Source organism: Lepidochelys olivacea (genome assembly GCF_965140295.1).
Source record: "Lepidochelys olivacea isolate rLepOli2 genome assembly, chromosome: 6".
NCBI classification, from domain to species: domain Eukaryota; kingdom Metazoa; phylum Chordata; order Testudines; family Cheloniidae; genus Lepidochelys; species Lepidochelys olivacea.
The window spans coordinates 17,821,930-17,839,551 of record NC_140416.1 but is presented as its reverse complement, the minus strand read 5'-3'; the positions used below and the strand labels follow the sequence as shown (position 1 = coordinate 17,839,551).

At 45.5% G+C, this 17,622-nt stretch overlaps 1 protein-coding gene and 1 long non-coding RNA gene across 5 annotated transcripts in view; one reads left to right on the top strand and one right to left on the bottom strand.

Moving 5' to 3' along the window:
- Positions 1–17,622, bottom strand: part of RASSF7 (Ras association domain family member 7) — a 123,509-nt gene that overhangs the window by 87,941 nt on the left and 17,946 nt on the right. The gene's annotated exons all lie outside the window — the stretch shown is intronic.
- LOC311521892 lies at positions 7,469–16,114 on the top strand. 2 transcript variants are annotated; one of them, XR_014711995.1, is made up of 3 exons: positions 7,469–7,633; positions 12,059–12,153; positions 13,139–16,114. It is a non-coding gene; the product is annotated as an uncharacterized lncRNA (long non-coding RNA). The 2 variants fall into 2 exon arrangements; XR_014711996.1 differs by having other exon boundaries at positions 12,059–12,175.

The window sequence follows — 17,622 nt, the reverse complement described above, 5'->3', positions numbered from 1 at the left end:
AACTGAGCTGTGTGACATAGGGCAGAGTAGAGGTAGAAGAGGGCAAAAGGAGAGATAGTGGAAAAGGAGGTGAGATGAAGAAGTGAAGGTGGAGGGAAAGAAAAAAAGGAAGGAGCAGAGAAGGGGATACCAGACAAAACTCTAAATACCACCAATGTTTATTTTTCACATGTATTGGCTACTATTTTATATATACTATTTTATATAATCATCCCAGGAAGTAGCACCATTACTTATGTCTCTGGGTATGGGAATGCAAACAGTTATCGGTGTCTCTGCTTATAGGGAAGCCTGTGACCTGAGCCATCTGGATTTCTCAAGCATTTAGCAAATGCAGTCACACTAATTTAGTTAAGGTTTTCAAAGGATTCCAGGAAAAAGTTCTCTCCTTCCCAGGGGCACTGAAGCAGTGACCTCCTGACCCATCCTTTACTGTTAGGTTTAAAAGCAGCACTACAGCTGTTAAAGTTTTTCTTACCACCTCAGTGATTCTGTGATGGGGACTAAAGCTACTGGGACCACGTACTGTTTATCTAGACCTGACCTTTCTCCTTTGAACATGGAGAAGCCTCTTCACTGCAGCACCACACAAGCCCAACCTTAGATACAGTCACTGACTGGCGCTCACTCCTTCCAAGTGTGTAAATATACCAGTGGCGTTGCTAATCTGTCCCCCACTGGGGGTCGGGCTTCCCAAGGGTGATCTGGTTTGTCTATCTTTCTGCAGAAGTAAAGGCATTTAACCTGCCCTGGCTTGTCTATGAAACCTAACCCTCTATTCTCCTACTTTGATCTGGGGCTTCACTCAGCCTCCAGAAATAAACCTTTCACTTTTGAAAATATAACAGGCTAACAGGTTATCATCATCAGTCCCCCAACACAGGGTCCTTACGCCATGTAAATGTCCCGTCCCCCAGCCTCCAGCTTTTTAGCAATTTTAACTTTAGAGGAGGTGGGCTGAGTGTGGTTAGTGCACATCATTGCCTGGCAATCACTGGTGGAGGCAATTTGAGATACTTCTCCTCATGGACCGAGGCCCCAATCCAGCAAAAGCACCTAAGCTTGTGTGTAACTTTCAGACTTAACTCCCATGTTGTGCCATGGCGGGACGACTTACACTTACGTGCTTAAAGTTAGACATGTGCTTGAGGCCTGAGTGTGGGAACTAATATATTCCTTGATTCTCCAAGGATGTAACTTTTGTATTTATTTACAGTGCAAAGTGCTACCAGTCAGAATTCTCCATCACACTAGGGGTTGTTTCACACACACTTCACCCAAGTATGAAGGACAACCCACAGTGGAGAGTGAGGCCTGGGTGCCCAGAAAGAACCCCCATGGAGTGGAAAGAGGGGAAAAGGTGGGATAGGTGTGTCCAGGTGTGAACTCCCATTGCTAGGTTGTATGATTAGGATCAGCCGCCAGTACTGACAAAGGAGAGTTTAATGAAACACAATTGCAGGTTGGGTCATTAAAGTACTTTATAATAAAGGAAGAATTCAGGTCTGGAGAATGGCTGGTGCTCCACAGTGGTACCTGGGCTGGGAAACAGCAGGTAGATTCCCAGCCCTTAGCTTCCCAACTGTGCTGGCATGGGGGAGTAGCATGCTCAGGTCTTGAGGGAGAGCCTTGGGCTCATTCAGGATAATTGAGAGTGTGTATATAATGTCTGCTGCAGTTTCCACGGTATGCATCCGATGAAGTGAGCTGTAGCTCACGAAAGCTCATGCTCAAATAAATTGGTTAGTCTCTAAGGTGCCACAAGTACTCCTTTTCTTTTTGCGAATACAGACTAACACGGCTGTTACTCTGAAACTTGACAGGCTCTGAAGATCATCCTTAAAGGGGATAGCTGTATCTGGCAGGGCAACCAACTGCAAAGCAAAGCTAACCCCTTAGGCCTGCACATAGTATCTGTCACATTTTGAATACCATAGCCAAGTATTCAGGGGTGGGGTGATAAACATGGAAAGGCTTTTGTGACGGGAATGTGTGGGACCCCAGGGTGTGGGAGGGGGAGAGAAACAGCAGGAATCTGAGTGGCCAATTAAATGTAGATCTGGGAGTAACTGTACACCTTGATGCATTGTTTCCCTATGATTAATTAGCTTTACCTATGTTTACACTTTGTCATTGTTTAAAGTTACGTTTCACACATTTCTATAGCACAATCTCATTGTGGAAGACTTGGAGCAACACACCCCTGGCAGTATTTTATTGCACTGGCAAACTTCTCCAGTGATGCTTACCCTTTTCAGAGTGCTTTTACACCTTCATGATCTCAAACAGCTTATCCCCATTTTTACTGAGGGGGAACTGAAGGCACATAAAGGTAACAGAGCAAGTCTCTGGCAGAATTGGGGATAGAACCCAGGCCTCCTGACTCCCAAGCCTGAAATCTAGCCACTGGACCACACTGCCCTCTCCTGCAAGACTCCATTCTATGCTTTAGGTCAAATACAGGTTTACTCCACACACTAGGAAAATGAGGAATCTACTAGTGAAAAGAGACATTCCTTTTGTATTTTGCATGAACTCCAATTATCTATTTTAAGACATTACATTTTCCCCCTTATATGACATCAGTAGGCATGCCCCAGCGAGCCACATTAATGAACCCCCTCCCCCGTTCTTTATACTTTAGAAGTGTGGGTACTCTAGAAGTTGGAGCAGGGATCTGGCTGTCAGAACTACTGTGTTCGCTTTCCCTACTCTGCCACCATCTGACATGGTGAGCTTCATTTTCCCATCAGCAAGGGGTGGGTAGGGAGAATTAATTAACATTTGTAATGATGTTTAAGCTCCTTGAATGAAAGGGCAACGTAAGCATCAGGGATTTATGATTTAAGGGCAGAGGGTTACTATTAAAGAGCAAATGATTATTAACAACCTAGCAGGTAGAGTGGTCTGAGTCCGGAGCCATCTGATTGCTACATCTCTTGTTAGTTTTCCTTCCCTTCTTCCCCTCAAGTGGAAAGCTTCCCCACGCCAGCTGCTACACCCAGTTGCTGGCAAAAGTCCAACTAGAATCTTTCAGCCATGGGAGCTTGATGCCTTGTCCTTTACACAGACAACACTGGTTTGTCAACAGCATCAGCCAGCAAGGGAAGGAGCCAGGCAGGAAAACAATATAAAGGGAGTATCAGGGGGTAGCCATGTTAGTCTTCATCTGAAGAAGTGGGTTTTTTACTCACAAAAGCTCATGCCCAAATAAATCTGTTAGTCTTTAAGGTGCCACCAGACTCCTGTTGTTTTAATATAAAGGGGGGAGGACGCACATGGCCTTTCCACAACTTATGGGCAGGGATGAAAGAGAGGATTTTATAGTCAGTGTCAGGCTTCAGACTTGCTCCATGAGAGGAAACAGATCTCTGAACACATCAGGGCAGATTCACCCTGCCCAAGCTCTGCAGAGAAAGGGGAGCAACAGATAATTGTGGCTCCTTGATCTCAAACTGCCAGGCCCTGGTGTAAATTAAAGTTGCTGAGGAGAAGCTCTAACCTATGCCACCACCTTAAAGCCATTGGTGGCTCATAGTCATCCTGTGATCAACCACTACACCAGGTCTTTCTCCTTCTCTGTCACTTCCCACTGATACGTCCCCAGTTTATAGCAAAAATTCTTGTTGTTTGTCCCTAAATGCATGACTGTGTATTTTGCACTATTTAATTTCATCCCATTTCTATTACTCCAGTTTACAAGGTTGCCCAGATCTTCTTGTAGGATATTCCTATCCTCCTCTGTACTGGTAATATCACCCAACTTTGTGCCATCTGCAAATTTGATTAGCACACTCCCACTTTTTGTGCCAAGATCAGTAATAAAAATATTAAATAAGGTTGGTCCCAAGATCGATCCAGGAATGCCACTAATAACCTCCCTCCAGCCTAACAATTCACCTTTCAGTATGACCCATTGTAGTCTCCCCTTTAACCAGTTCCTTAATTCTCTCATATTAATCCCCATCTTCTCCATTTTAACTAACAATTTCCCATGTGGAACTGAATCAAATGGCTTACTGACATCCAGGTAGATTACATCTACTGCATGTCCTTTGTCTAAAAAATCAGTTATCTTATCAAACAAGGAGATCAGGTTGGTCTGGCACAATCTACCTTTTTAGAACCATGGGTTTTTTATCCCAATTACCATTAATCTCTATGTCCTTAACTACTTTGTCTTTCAAAGTTTGTTCCAAAACCTGACATACAACTGAGGTCGAAATAACAGGCCTGTATTTCCCTGGATCACTTCCCCCCGCCCCCCACCTTTTCTTAAAAACAGGAACTATATTAGCAATTCTCCAATCACAGGGTACAACCCCCAAGTTTACAGATTCATTAAAAATCCTTAGAGGGACAATTGTGGGAAATTGCAACTGGAATTTTCTTACTTACTATCAATAAGAGGACAAATGACTTTCCTTGTTATTCTTTTCCCGCCCCACCCCACCTCGAAAGATGAGTCATGCAGTGGGTTCCTTATCGACTGAGCTTTGCAGTCAAAAGCATGTGGGAAGAAAAGAATAAAATCCCTACCAAGAAGGAACCGATTATCTCTACGCTGCTTGGCCTCTGGAGGAGCAAGATGTTTTTTGGCATAAGCAAGAGATCCTCAACTACTTAGCCTGGGCTAGCTTTGTAGGACACAAAGAGCTTGCTGGTTATAGAAGTGTATCACTTTTTGAAATTTAAGATTGTAACTCATTTGTTTATCCGTGTTTATCTACTTTAATCTTATAAGTAACTCTAGTTTCCGTTGCCTAATAAATCTTTATATAGTTTGCTATAGGATTGGCTACAAGCATTGTCTTTAGTGTGAGAGGTAAGGTGCAATTGACCTGAGATACCTTTGGGACTTGGAGTAACTTGGATGCTGCCACATATCAGGGGGTAGCCATGTTAGTCTGTATCCACAAAAACAACGAGGAGTCCAGTGGCACCTTAAAGACTGACAGATTTATTTGGGCATATGCTTTTGTGGGTAAAAAAACCCACTTCTTCAGATGTTGCCATGATTCTTGGTATAAGGGACCATCTATCAGAAAGATACACACACTTGAGACAGACAGTCCCCTTGGGTACTCTGCTCTGTGACTCCATGTTTAGGTTGTTGTAGTACCTGAGGAGTTTACACTTGATAATTGGTTGGTGAACTCTAAGTGTAGAATTCACAACCAATCTGGGGTTGTGCCCTGGTTCTTAATCAAATGATAGATAGCTTCACTGGGCCTAAAATGGCTACACAATCCAATGCGAAAACCAGTGGTGAGGAAAGGCTGCTGGGACTTTACTTCAGCATTGCTATGGCCTGTGTTGAAGTTTGTTTTCATGAAAGTTGAGCTGCAGCTGGAATTAGCAAACTGTGAGCAGGGGGTACTGAATGCCCCCTCTAGTCCGAGTCAGGTTAATAAGCAGCACTGACTACCTTAACGGCAATTCCCCTTTATTTGGGCTTTTGCCAGCCAACCCCCTGGCAGCCTCCTGCTCCAATGGGATGCTCTAGCACTCACTGTCTGTGATAACTCAGCTATCATGGATCCTTAGTGGAACATGATTCAGGGTGAGGTAGAAGGGGCTTTTGGCTACGGCACTGGGGCAGAACTCCTGAGAAGATCTGGGTACAATTTCCAGCTGTGCCACAGACTGCCTGTATGACCTCAGGCAAGTTGCTTACATCAGTCCCCCATCTATGCAGTGGGGATAATATTACTGCCTTTCTCCCAACCTTTGTCTATTTAGACAAAGTTCTACAGAGCCGAGTTTGTCTCTTGGTAGATATATTTACAGGGCCTAGAACAATGATAGTACGGTTGTGGGCCCTCCATGCTACTGGAACAGAGAATAACTATTATAGACACGCTACAGAGGAGCAGGGATTTATTTTCTGTTTTGCAATTTCTTTTATTATAATAACACCACTGCCCTCAGGGGTTTTAAATCAACAGCAAATAGGTCAAAACATTAATGTGTCTTATTTACTTTTCCTGTCCGGAATGTAGTGCTAGGTTAGGCCACAGGACCATGTCTCAGGCAATTGGAACAGTTGGAAATGCAACGATATAATAAAAATGCGTTACCTAGAGAGAAAACAGTTTAGTCTAAGATCTACCCTGTAAGGTTGTATTCTTAATTTAGGGTTCTCTAGTGACTACAGAAATCATAAAACCCAAATATGGTTTCATTTGTACATGACACAAACACTGCGGAGATAGAAATACTGCCTCCATGCACACTCAGGCATGTACTTCATTTTTGGTTGTAATGCTTAGGCAAAAAAAAAATAAAATAAAAAAGCAGTTACCTCTAAATACATGAAGTACTTAGAGCCCTCATACCCACAGTACCTGAGTGCCTCACAACCTTTAATGTATTCACCCTCACAACACCCCAGTGAGATAGCATTTCCCTATTACCCCATTTTACAGATGGGAAACTGAGTCAGACAGTCTAAGGCTACGTCTATACTAGAGCCGACCGGGGCGCCACTGTAAGATCTCAAGTCTACAGGAGACAGCTCTCCCATCGACATAATGAATCCACCCCAACGAGAGGCGGTAGCACTGTCCACGTCTGTCAATGTAACTGATGTCAGTCAGGGGGTGTCTTATTCATACCCCTGAGCGACATTAGTTATACAGACATAAGTGGTGGGGTAGACATAGCCCAAGTGACTTGCCCACAGTGTCCAACAGAGCATAAAACTGAACCTGTGTAACTGACTAGTGATTCTTGAGACAACTTAGAGGGCCCTGATTTTCAAAGGGCAAGTGCTCAGAATTTAAGATGAGCCCAGAAAATGGAGGTACCCAAAAATCCCTAGGCACTTTTCAGAAGTTACGCCATTTGTTTTTTAAGTAGCAAAATAAAGACTTTCAAGGACCAATGGGGAGAACCTTGCACTTTAGGACGGCAGCAGTTGGGAGCAGGTACTTAGAATTGATTAAGAGTTACCCTCAGGCCAACTTACAGCAGTGGGTAAAGATCATGTTTTATCTGGCTATCTTGAAGGTCTTCCATTGCTGCCCCCTCTCCCCTCCCCCGCAACCAACAACCGCAATTGTCTAAGTAATGTTGCCATACCCAAAACACATTCCAACAACATGACTGGAAATTATCCCCATTCCCAGCTGATCAGGAGGAGGAGGAGAGGAATCCAAGGAAGGAGGTGTTTCTAGAGCAGTGGTGGGCAAAATACAGCCTGCAGGCCAGATCTGGCCCATCTAACATTTCTGTGCGGCCCGCCAGGCTCATTGGCTGCCCCAGGCTGCTAAAAGTCCCATGGCGCAGCAGGGTGCTCAGGCAGGCTGCCTGCCTGCTGCAGCCCCACGCTGCTCCTGGAAGCGGCCAGCTGCTGCTGGAATGTCTCTGCGCGCCTCTGGTGTGGGGGAGAGGCAGCTCCATGCACTGCCCCGACCCCCCGCACTGTTCTCACAGCTCCCATTGGCTGGCCAGGGTGGTGCTTGCGGGCGCAGGCAGCACACAGAGACCCGCTGCTCCCCTCCCCACAAGGGGCGTGCGGAGATGTGCCATGGTGCCAGGAGCTGGCCGATTCCAGGAGCGGCATGGGGCCACGGCATGCAGGCAGCCTGCCTGAGCGCCCCGCTGCGCTGCCAGCCAGGAGCCACCTGTGGTAAGTGCCTCCCGGGCAGAGCCTGCACCTCGCACTCCCTCCCACATCCCAACTCTCGGCCCCAGGTCAGAACCCACTCCTGAACCCAAACTCCCTCCCAGACCCTGCACCCCTCACTCTCTCCTGCACCCCAACACTGTACACCAGGCCAGAGCTCCCTCCTGCACCCCAACTCCCTCCCAGACCCCACACCCTCTCCATTAATATAGTAGAAATGTGGGGCCAAAGACAAATTACCAAAATTTGTGGAGTGGCCCCCCTGTGAAAATTATTGCCCACCCCTCTTCTAGAGGATAGTTACCCTCACACTTTTAAAGCCCTTAAGGAATATAGCTGTGCCATGGTAGCATACCAGGCACTAGTGGTGATTCCACAGTGACTGGCACAGCGCACTGCCCCAGGAAAAGCCGAGAGGAAATTGATTCCTGCACCTGCATCAGTGCAATCTCTTCTTTAGTAATACAAGGCCTGTTCCAAACCCCACGGAAGATTTCAGTGGGGTTTGGATCAGGCCCATAGAGGGAAGCAGAGAGATGGCAGTAAATAAACTCATTTCACATACCTCTCTCCTTTACTCCCACTGTATATGGAGTATTGGTCCATCAGTACTAGGGGCCACTGCTTCGGAGGAAGTAAATTCCTAGCTGTCTATGGACCTGCAAATAGCTGAACAAGAGATAAAACTTCAAGGAAAGTTGCTTGAAATCACATCAAAGCTAAAACAGAGGGGCCCAGCTGGGAATCCATTTTAAACAGCTTCTTAATCCAAAAGCTGATACATCAGTTGCTGATTTAAACATCTGCCTGACAGGCAGGGTGGGCAGGGCCAATGATCTTCCAGCCTGTTGCACATAGATCATGGGAGAAAGCATGTGGTAAACACACTAACTCCTGGGGCTCCCCAGGGAAGAGCAGGCTCTTGTGCCTGTTCTGAACTGGTACCGCTCACTCTGCTGAGTTGGAGGCAGAGGGAACCACCAGACGGTACAATTATTCCCCTTCTCCTGCCCCAATCAACTCACAATTTTTGGTGTTTTTCTTAAAGCCCTAGCTCCAGGTGGCATGTTATTACATAGGAATCTCACCTTCCACTGGAAAAAAAAAAGGCTTTTAACATGCATAGTAATGGAGAAAGGTTGTCACGACCTGAGTGTATTCCAAAGGCTCAAAAAGAAAAAAAAAAAAAAAAGCAACTAGAGGGCAAATAAGAAAAACCCATATTTTTAAAAACATAGCATGATTTTGGGAGGCTGGACTCATTATTTCTAAAGGCTTGGGGGTTGGTGATCCTGCTTCCTTTTATTCTATATTATTTTGAGAGTAAATGTCTTGTGAATATCTACATAGCTGACAACTGGGTTGGGGACTTGTCCACATGACCTTCAGGAGACAGGCCTGGGAACGTAAATTCAAAACTCTGCTAGAAACTAAAAATCATGTTCTCACCTACTAACCCTCTTTGTCTTCCGACTGCAGTGGTGTTAAGTGCCCACTTCATTTAAGTGGTTTTTTACAACATGTGTTAATCCTTTATGTTTAACAATCTGTCCCACCTTGTATTTAGCTTGGACACCCAGGGCTTGGCTACACTTAGAGTTGCAGCAGTGCATGCAGATGCTATAGCTCTTCAGTGAAGATGCTCACTATTTATGCTGACCGGAGATGATGTAGGTACTCCACCCACCTCCCTAAGAGGCAATAAGTAGGTCGACAGGAGAATCCTCCCATTCACCTAATGCTGTCTACACCAAGTGTTAGGTTGGTTTAACTGGGTTGTATGGGGGAGGGGGGAGTGGATTTTTCAAACCCCCGAATGACAGAGTTATACTGACTTAATTTCCTAGTGTAGAGCAGGCCTCAGAGGAGTAAGTTTCCCAGACCTGAAGAAGAGCTTCTTCCACCAACAGAAGCTGGTCCAAAATGAAAAATATTACCTCACCCACCTTGTCTCTCATATGCACACCACACGTCTCTGTCAAGACTGTGAGAATGGGTGCCCCTGGGCTGGGCAGTAACAAATGACACTGGGTCAGAACTGAGGTGCATTATGCGTGCTATGGGCTCAGGACTAGAGTAGCAGGAGGTGATGTAGGTCCAGATGGAGATGCATTGGCAAAGCTGGTGGGGAACCTGGCATAAGAACAGCAAGGCATGCTATAGATCCGGATTGAGGTGCATTGGAAAAAGGACCCCACACTGTACCTTCCTGCATATACACGGTTCACCTCCTGTAAGCCTGCCTTCCAGGTCCTGCAATATTCAGGACAAGTAGCAACTTTTAGTCTGGGTCTCCCATTTGTCTATATGGCAATCTCACCCGAGAGTGTTTGTCCCTGGGGCCACCCGCTCAGGTCTGTTTTGATGCCAGCTGAGGGGGACGTACCAGGAATAATCTCTGCATCTTGACAGCTTCATCACAGCAGGGAACTATTCATGCCAGACTGACCCACTTACAACACTGCCTGGGACCAGGGAAAGCTTCTGGGTTTGCCCTATGTGTTGAGGGGCATAAAGTTTAGGATACCGAGGACAGTTGAGTCTAAATTTATTTCAGGCCAGATCCAAGTGCAAGCACCCACTGGAGTCCTCTGAAAAGCTATTTCCTACTAAATATGTTGCTTCAGTTCACTTGGCTGACAAGCTTTTCTCCATCTACCTCTGCCAGTTTGTTACAATGTCATTCACTACACATCCAGGAGGATACAGCGCACTGAAGGGATAATTGAGACAATCTCTTAATTAAGGGATAGATGCAACACCCCTGGTTAAAGCAGCCTCTTTGCTCCATTAGTCATAGTCTGTGAGATACACAGCTAAGTTTGTTTGTACTGTATATGCAAAAAGAAAAGGAGTACTTGTGGCACCTTAGAGACTAACCAATTTATTTACATACAGTATGCATACAGTATGCATCCAATGAAGTGAGCTGTAGCTCATGAAAGCTCATGCTCAAATAAATTGGTTAGTCTCTAAGGTGCCACAAGTACTCCTTTTCTTTTTGCAAATACAGACTAACACGGCTGTTACTCTGTACTGTATATGTTACTTACTATATGTCTACTGCTTTTCATCTTCAAAGCAGTCTGAAACATTTAACTAACTTATTTTCTACTCTCCTGTCATGTGGGAATTAGTATCCCCACATTACACCTGGGGGGGAAATGAGAAATAGAAAAGTTAAGTGACTTGCCTGATGCCAGAGAGGGAGTCGTAATAATGCCAGGAATTAAAAACAAAAAAAACAAAAAACCACTCAGTAGTTCCTGGCTTCCAGTCTTGTGCTCAGACTAGTAGGCCATCCCACTTTATGGCAAGGTGTAGAATATATCTAGCTCTCAGATAGTGCTTTTCCTCTGTGGATCTCAAAGTGCTTTACAAAAGGCACAGAAGGGTGAAGTGACTTGCCCAAAGTCACTCAGCAGCAGAGCTGAGAATAGAACCCAGGTCAGAGCCCCAGTCCAGGAGTCTATCCATTAGGCTGCACTGCTGCTAGAATAATCTCCTTTATCTTGTGCACGTGAGGAAGTCAGTTACGTACTCCAATAAGCGAGCTGCATATAACACAGGGAGCAAAAAGACCAGGCAGTTGGTAGCAGAGATGGGTGAATAGTATTTATGAACATGTGTTTGATTAAGAGCTGCAAATTCACTCCTGTGGTACTTGTGGCCCATCTAACCAGTTTCCACTAACATATATACGAGCTAAATTCTGTTTACAAGAAAGTTCACAAAAAGAGAAAGAGTCGCAAATACCCTGTGCATGGAACCTTAAACTCCTCTCAGCATCACTGCTTTTTTACACCGGGGTAATTCCACAGGCTTCAAGGGTGCTGTTCTTGATTTACACTAGTGTAAGTGAGAGCAGATTCAGGCCCTGTGTGTCTACTGATTTATCTACATCAATTAAAAAAAAATCTACATAGTTAAACTAGTCATCAATCATCATGTTTCTATTATGCCTCTGGCGTTTAGGGCAGTGACGAAGCTCCTCCACTCCTGTCTGTTTCTGGCAAGTCTTTCAATGGCTCCCCAGCTGTGCCCCAGGTTTTTCAGTTTGGCTTCCACCACTCTTAACCAAGTTGTATTTGGGCAACCTCGTTTTCGCTTGCCTTTAGGTGTCCATCTTATGGCTACTCTGGTGATGGAATCAGCTTCCATCCGAAGCACATGACCAATCCATCTCTAGCGCCTCATGGCAATGATGGTACTCAGAGCCTCCACTGTGTCAACAGATCTTGGTTTGAGATTGTTCTAGGCCAAAAGATATGGAGGATTTTTCTGAGGCAGGTGGTGTGGAATGAAGACTGTTTGGACATGTCATACTTTCTCATTCCCCAGCATTCTGCACTATAAAGTATTGCTGAAAGTACGCAGCTCTGATAAATCTTGAGTTTGGTTTTGGTGTTGTATTTTGATGATTTCCAGACTGTATTTAAGCTCCTGAAGGTATTCCTGGCTTTACTGATTTTGTTCTGGATGTCCTGGCTTGTTCAACCATCCTGGCTGATGGTGCTGCCCAAGTATGTGAATGTTTCTACATTGGTGAGAACATAATCCTCTATCCCAGGGGTGGGCAAACTTTTTGGGCCGAGGGCCACATTTTGGGTGGGGAAATTGTATGCAGGGCCGGGGCAGGGGGTTGGGGTGCGGAAGGGGGTGTGGGAGGGGGTGCAGTGTGCAGGAACGGGCTCCGGGCAAGGGATTGGGGCAGAGAAGGGGTATGGGGTGTATAAGGGGGCTCAGGGCAGGGGTGCAGGAGGGGTGCGGACTGCGGGAGGGAGCTCAGGGCAGGGGGTTGGGGAGCACAGGGGTGTGGGGTGCAGCAGGGGCTCAGGGCAGGGGGTTGGGGAGCAGGAGGGGTGCGAGGTGCAGGCAAGGGGCCCAGGGGAGGCAGTTAGTTCGAGGTGTAGGCAGGGAGTTGGGGGGTGGCGTGCAGGAGGGGTTTGGGCTCTGGGATGACAGTGGTGCACACCAGGGCCAGGGCAGGCACCCCGCATGCCTGCCCTGGCCCCATGCCACGCCGCTCTGGGAACCATGTCCCTGCGCAGCCCCGGGGGGAGGGGGGAGCACAGGGCTCCACACGTTGCCCTTGCCACGCCTCCAGGTACCTCCCCTGAAGCTCCCATTGGCCACAGTTCCCCGTTCCCGGCCAATGGGAGCTGCAGGGGGCGGTGCCTGGAGGCAAGGGCAACGCACGGAGCCCTCTACCTCCCCGCCCCCCTCCCCGGGGCCCCAGGGACGTGGTGCCGGCTGCTTCTGAGAGCGGCGCGGGGCCTGCGGCACCATGGGGGGAAATCCCGTGGGCCGGACCCAAAGCCCTGATGGCCCGGATCTGGCCCGCGGGCCATAGTTTGCCCACCCCTGCTCTATCCGTACTGGTGATGGTGAGGCAATATTAAAGGTCATGATATCTGTCTTATTTCAATTGATTTGCAGTCCAATTTTCTGGCTGAATGAATTGAATCGAGTTGTTTTTTCTTATATATGGTGTTGGGTATGTGATAGGAGAGCGACATCATCTGCGAAGTCCAGGTCTTCAAGGGATGAGAAGAGTGTCCATTTGATGCCTCTTGGCATGTCTTCTGTTGTACGCCGCACTACCCAGTCGATGACAATGCTGAAGAGGATTTCCTATGTGACACACCCCTGACATACTCCTGTTTTGACTTCAAAACTGAGCTCACTGTGATCAACGCTGCATGTAAAGTTGAAATAGAAGCTTTTGATGACGTTGATTATATGGAAAGGAATTCCATGTGCCCACAGAATGCGCCATAGGCTGGTCCTGTGAATGCTATCAAAAGCCTTCTCAAAGTCTATGAAATGTATGTAGAGTTGCCGTTGCCATTCTAAGCACAGTTCTATTATGTTTTGTAGACTGAAGATCTGTCCTGTACATCCACGCCCTTTCCGAAAACCAGCCTGCTCTTTTCTGAGAACGCTATCAACTGCCTCTGATATATGCGGGACTATGATCTTACACAATACTTTGGTTGGCACAGATAAAAGTGTGATACCACGCCAGTTATTACAATCACTGAGAGTTCCTTTCTTTCGTATCTTCACTATAACCCCATTGGTCCACTCATCTGGCACTTTTTCCCTTTCCCAGACTGATGTAAATAGAGGGGCCAGGATAGATGCTGCTAGTTTAGGATTTACCTTGAACAATTCTGCATTCAAGTTATCCTTGCCAGGAGCTTTCCCATTTTTTAACGATCTGATGGCTTGAATGATTTCTTCCTTAGTTGGGGTGTCTGTGTTGATATCAAGATCTTCTGCTTCCTGGATTTTCTTCCTCTTTAGGTGGCTCCCTGTTCAGCAATTCTTTGAAATGCTCTGTCCAGCGCACTTCTTGTTCTTTTTCGGTTGTTAGTAGGTGTCCTTGTTTGTTCCTGATGAGACTGTTTGTTGGTGTCTGCCGTTTACCACTGATTGAACCGTCTACAAAATGACACAGTTTTTGTTCACCATGAGCAGCTGCATCTTCTGCTTGTGTGCCAGATTATCAATATAATGCCATTCGTCCGCTCTCACAAGGCGTTTGACCTCCCGGTGTGCCTTGCTATACGGCTTGTGCTTTAGCTTCTGGGATTTTGTGTCAAACTTTTTTCTTCAGGGCTCATCTGGTTTCTATGGCGTTCCATGTGCTGGGTGTAATCCACCCCTTCCTTCTCTTCTGCCTGTAGCCTAGACAGGCTTCTCTACTCTATTTATAAATTGCTGGTTTCAGAGTAGCAGCCATGTTAGTCTGTATCTGCAAAAAGAACAGGAGTATTTGTGGCACCTTAGAGACTAACAAATTTATGCATCTGATGAAGTGGGCTGTAGCCCACGAAAGCTTATGCTCAAATAAATTTGTTAGTATCTAAGGTGCCACAAGTCCTCCTTTTCTTTTTATAAATTGCTGTTAGTTTGTCCCACTTCTTGTTGATCTCCTCATCTGCATTCCCCTCCTCTTCATCAAGGTCTGCAAGTGCTTGCAATCTGTTCTTTAACTGCAGAACAAAGGCTTTCTGTATTTCAAGGGACTTTAGCTTGTCAATATCATAACATCTATGTCCCTTGTCTGGTGGACCCACACTTCTCAGTTTTAGCTTGATGGAGGCTGTCACAAGGTGGTGGTCGCTGCCAACATCTGCACTGCTTTCCCTTCAGCTGGAGAGAATTTTAGAAGGAAAACCCCCCTAGAAGTACGGTATGCAGTGTTGTTGTAGCTGTGTTGGTCCCAGAATATTAGAGGGAAACTCATCCATTTCATCCTCACCCATAACAATGTTATTTTGTTCAACCTTGGAAACAACCATGGGTACTAGGATGGTTCCCCAATATGCTAACAGATCTTTAAGGTGGCATTGCAAGGCTTCAGCCCCCTTGCGGATCCCACCCTTAGTCACATAAATAGGACCAGGCTCTTTGCTTCAGGAAAAAATACATACGGCCATAGGCATCAAAAAACCTAGGAAGACAACCTTCTAGTGTAGAGATTTATTTTGTGTGTAATTTTGTCCATATGCCAGAGGAAGAGTTGTTAAAAAGGAGAGAGAAACACTCCTTTTCTTTGCCTCTTAATCAGGCAAATTGGAAAGGGCCCTGGCAGACAACTGTAAATAATGAGTCAATTTAACAGAGCAATCACAGAGTGTCAGATCCACCTGATTAGCTGCTGTACTGACAGAGTGGAGGTGGCAGTTGTAACAGCCCCTTGGCTATCTTCAGTTAACACTTTCCCTTCTTCACACCATCTCAGATGGCCCCAATCTTAGCCAGCCAGTTGCTCCTGAGCTGTAGCTCACGAAAGCTCATGCTCAAATAAATTGGTTAGTCTCTAAGGTGCCACAAGTACTCCTTTTCTTTTTTGTCTATAAAGTGCGCTTCAAGATTTGCTCATGTTGTAGGCTCCCCACTGCCACCCCCACCTCAGCTTCCATGTCTATAAAATGGGACTGATAATGACCACCGCTGTAGAGCACTTTGAGATTTTGCTGATGAAAAGCACCACATAAGAGCTAGCCATGTGGAGGAGATGGTCCCAGCCTTAGAAGGTGGAATAGGGTGCAGCAGGCAATGGAGGGCTTGCTTCCCTCCTGGCACCTACTCAGACTGAAAACATACAAATAGTAGAGGAGAACGACTCCCTTGCTAGTGCAGTTGCTGCAATGAATACAAGCACCGGGGGGGGGGGCGTGTGGAGGCGAGGGAGAGAGAAAGAGAGAGAGAGACAGCCCTAAAACCAAGGGCTGGGTGAAAACTCTGGGCTCTCCTGTGCACTCAGGCTAGGTAGTATCTTGAGTGGCCATTCTGTATAGCTTGTATTAGCCTATTTAGATTGGGGAACCCCAAATTCTGGTATCTATCAGTGCTTGAAAGATCCATGCACCCAAGGCAAGCAGGAATCTTTCCTGAGGAATGTCAGGAACATCTGCATTTCATTAAAAAAAAAATGAATTACTTGTGGCACCTTAGAGACTAACCAATTTATTTGAGCATAAGCTTTCGTATGAAGTGAGCTGTAGCTCACGAAAGCTTATGCTCAGATAAATTGGTTAGTCTCTAAGGTGCCACAAGTCCTCCTTTTCTTTTTGCGAATACAGACTAACATGGCTGTTACTCTGAAACCTGTCATTAAAAAAAAAGTCTCTAGCCTTTCTGGTTGCCCAGCGCACCTTCCAAATGGCTATTGCCACAAGATATCAGCAGTATCAAACAAGGCAAAAAATCATTCCTGATACATGGTTACCGTTAGAATTACAGTCCTAATAACTACACACCTCTTTAGATAATGTGCATTAACCAGAACTTCTCCAGTCCACTAGCTCCTCATTAACACTTCATCATCTTGTGACAAATCATTCCACCTTAATTACCAGTGCTACAAACTGACAATTGTCAGCTCCTCCAATCAATAGCATACATCCGCATTAAACCTTCTTGGAGTGAATTTACTATTAGCCACAGTCTTGTTCCAGTAATTATTTGCTAGAGATATTTACCTCAGGCGCAAACAGCACAGGGAACATTATAAAACATAATCCCACCCTAATTAAATCAAACTTTCTTCATGAGAGACAGTGCGTGTTTATTCCATTTAAAAAGAAAAAAAAAACAGAAAAGACAAATTATTTAGTGATTCTCTGGGATGGCCTTTCTTCACTAATACTAGCTTCCCCAGTTAAAAAGAACAGAACAGCCAAATACAGAGCTGAAATTCCTGCTTACTGCCTGGAATGGATTTGTAGCTTGTTCTTAGATTATTTTACAACACTGTCCAGAGCCTGAAATCTGGCAGATTTTCCTGTTTGACCCACCAGGAAGACAAAGTAGATCATAATTGGATAAAGTGGTCAGGGTCTGTCTTGGTTTGGACGTGAACAGTATTGCCAACCTCAAACATTAAACACACTAAATCAGGCCAACAATCATGGAATTTAAAAAACACACACACATTGGGCTCAGTTCATTAATCATCGGGTTTCTGAGTCTTCAAGGTCCACTTGAGTCACATTCTGAAGCTCTTCTCTTGAACCAGGAGGGCTATTAAGTTAATATCAGCTTTTATTTAAAAAACAAACAAAAAAAAAAAGCCTCACATAATCACAAAACCCCAGCTTCTGGGTTCCTAAGAAATGTATCAAATATCATGTAATAAAAATATGTGCATTGGCAACACTGTGTAAAGCACTTTTCTTTTGCTAAAAATGCCTGGCAAATTCCCCTGAGGAGAAGAAGCTATTTAAAACAGGTGATAAATTATCCATTTAGAAGCAATGAAAAGGGATAAGAGGGCTCAAGGAATTGGTCATGGGCTTCTATTTCTTGATCATTAGTTCAAATCCAGGCCAATGGCAACCAAAAGTTGTTTTTCTAAAATGAGCTATTGTGAAGTACATTTGAGGACTCAATTCACTTGACAGATGTCCCCCCACAAAAAATCACCCCAAATGGCCTGCTTCTTAACAGTATCCTCACATAGTCTGTTCAATTCTTGG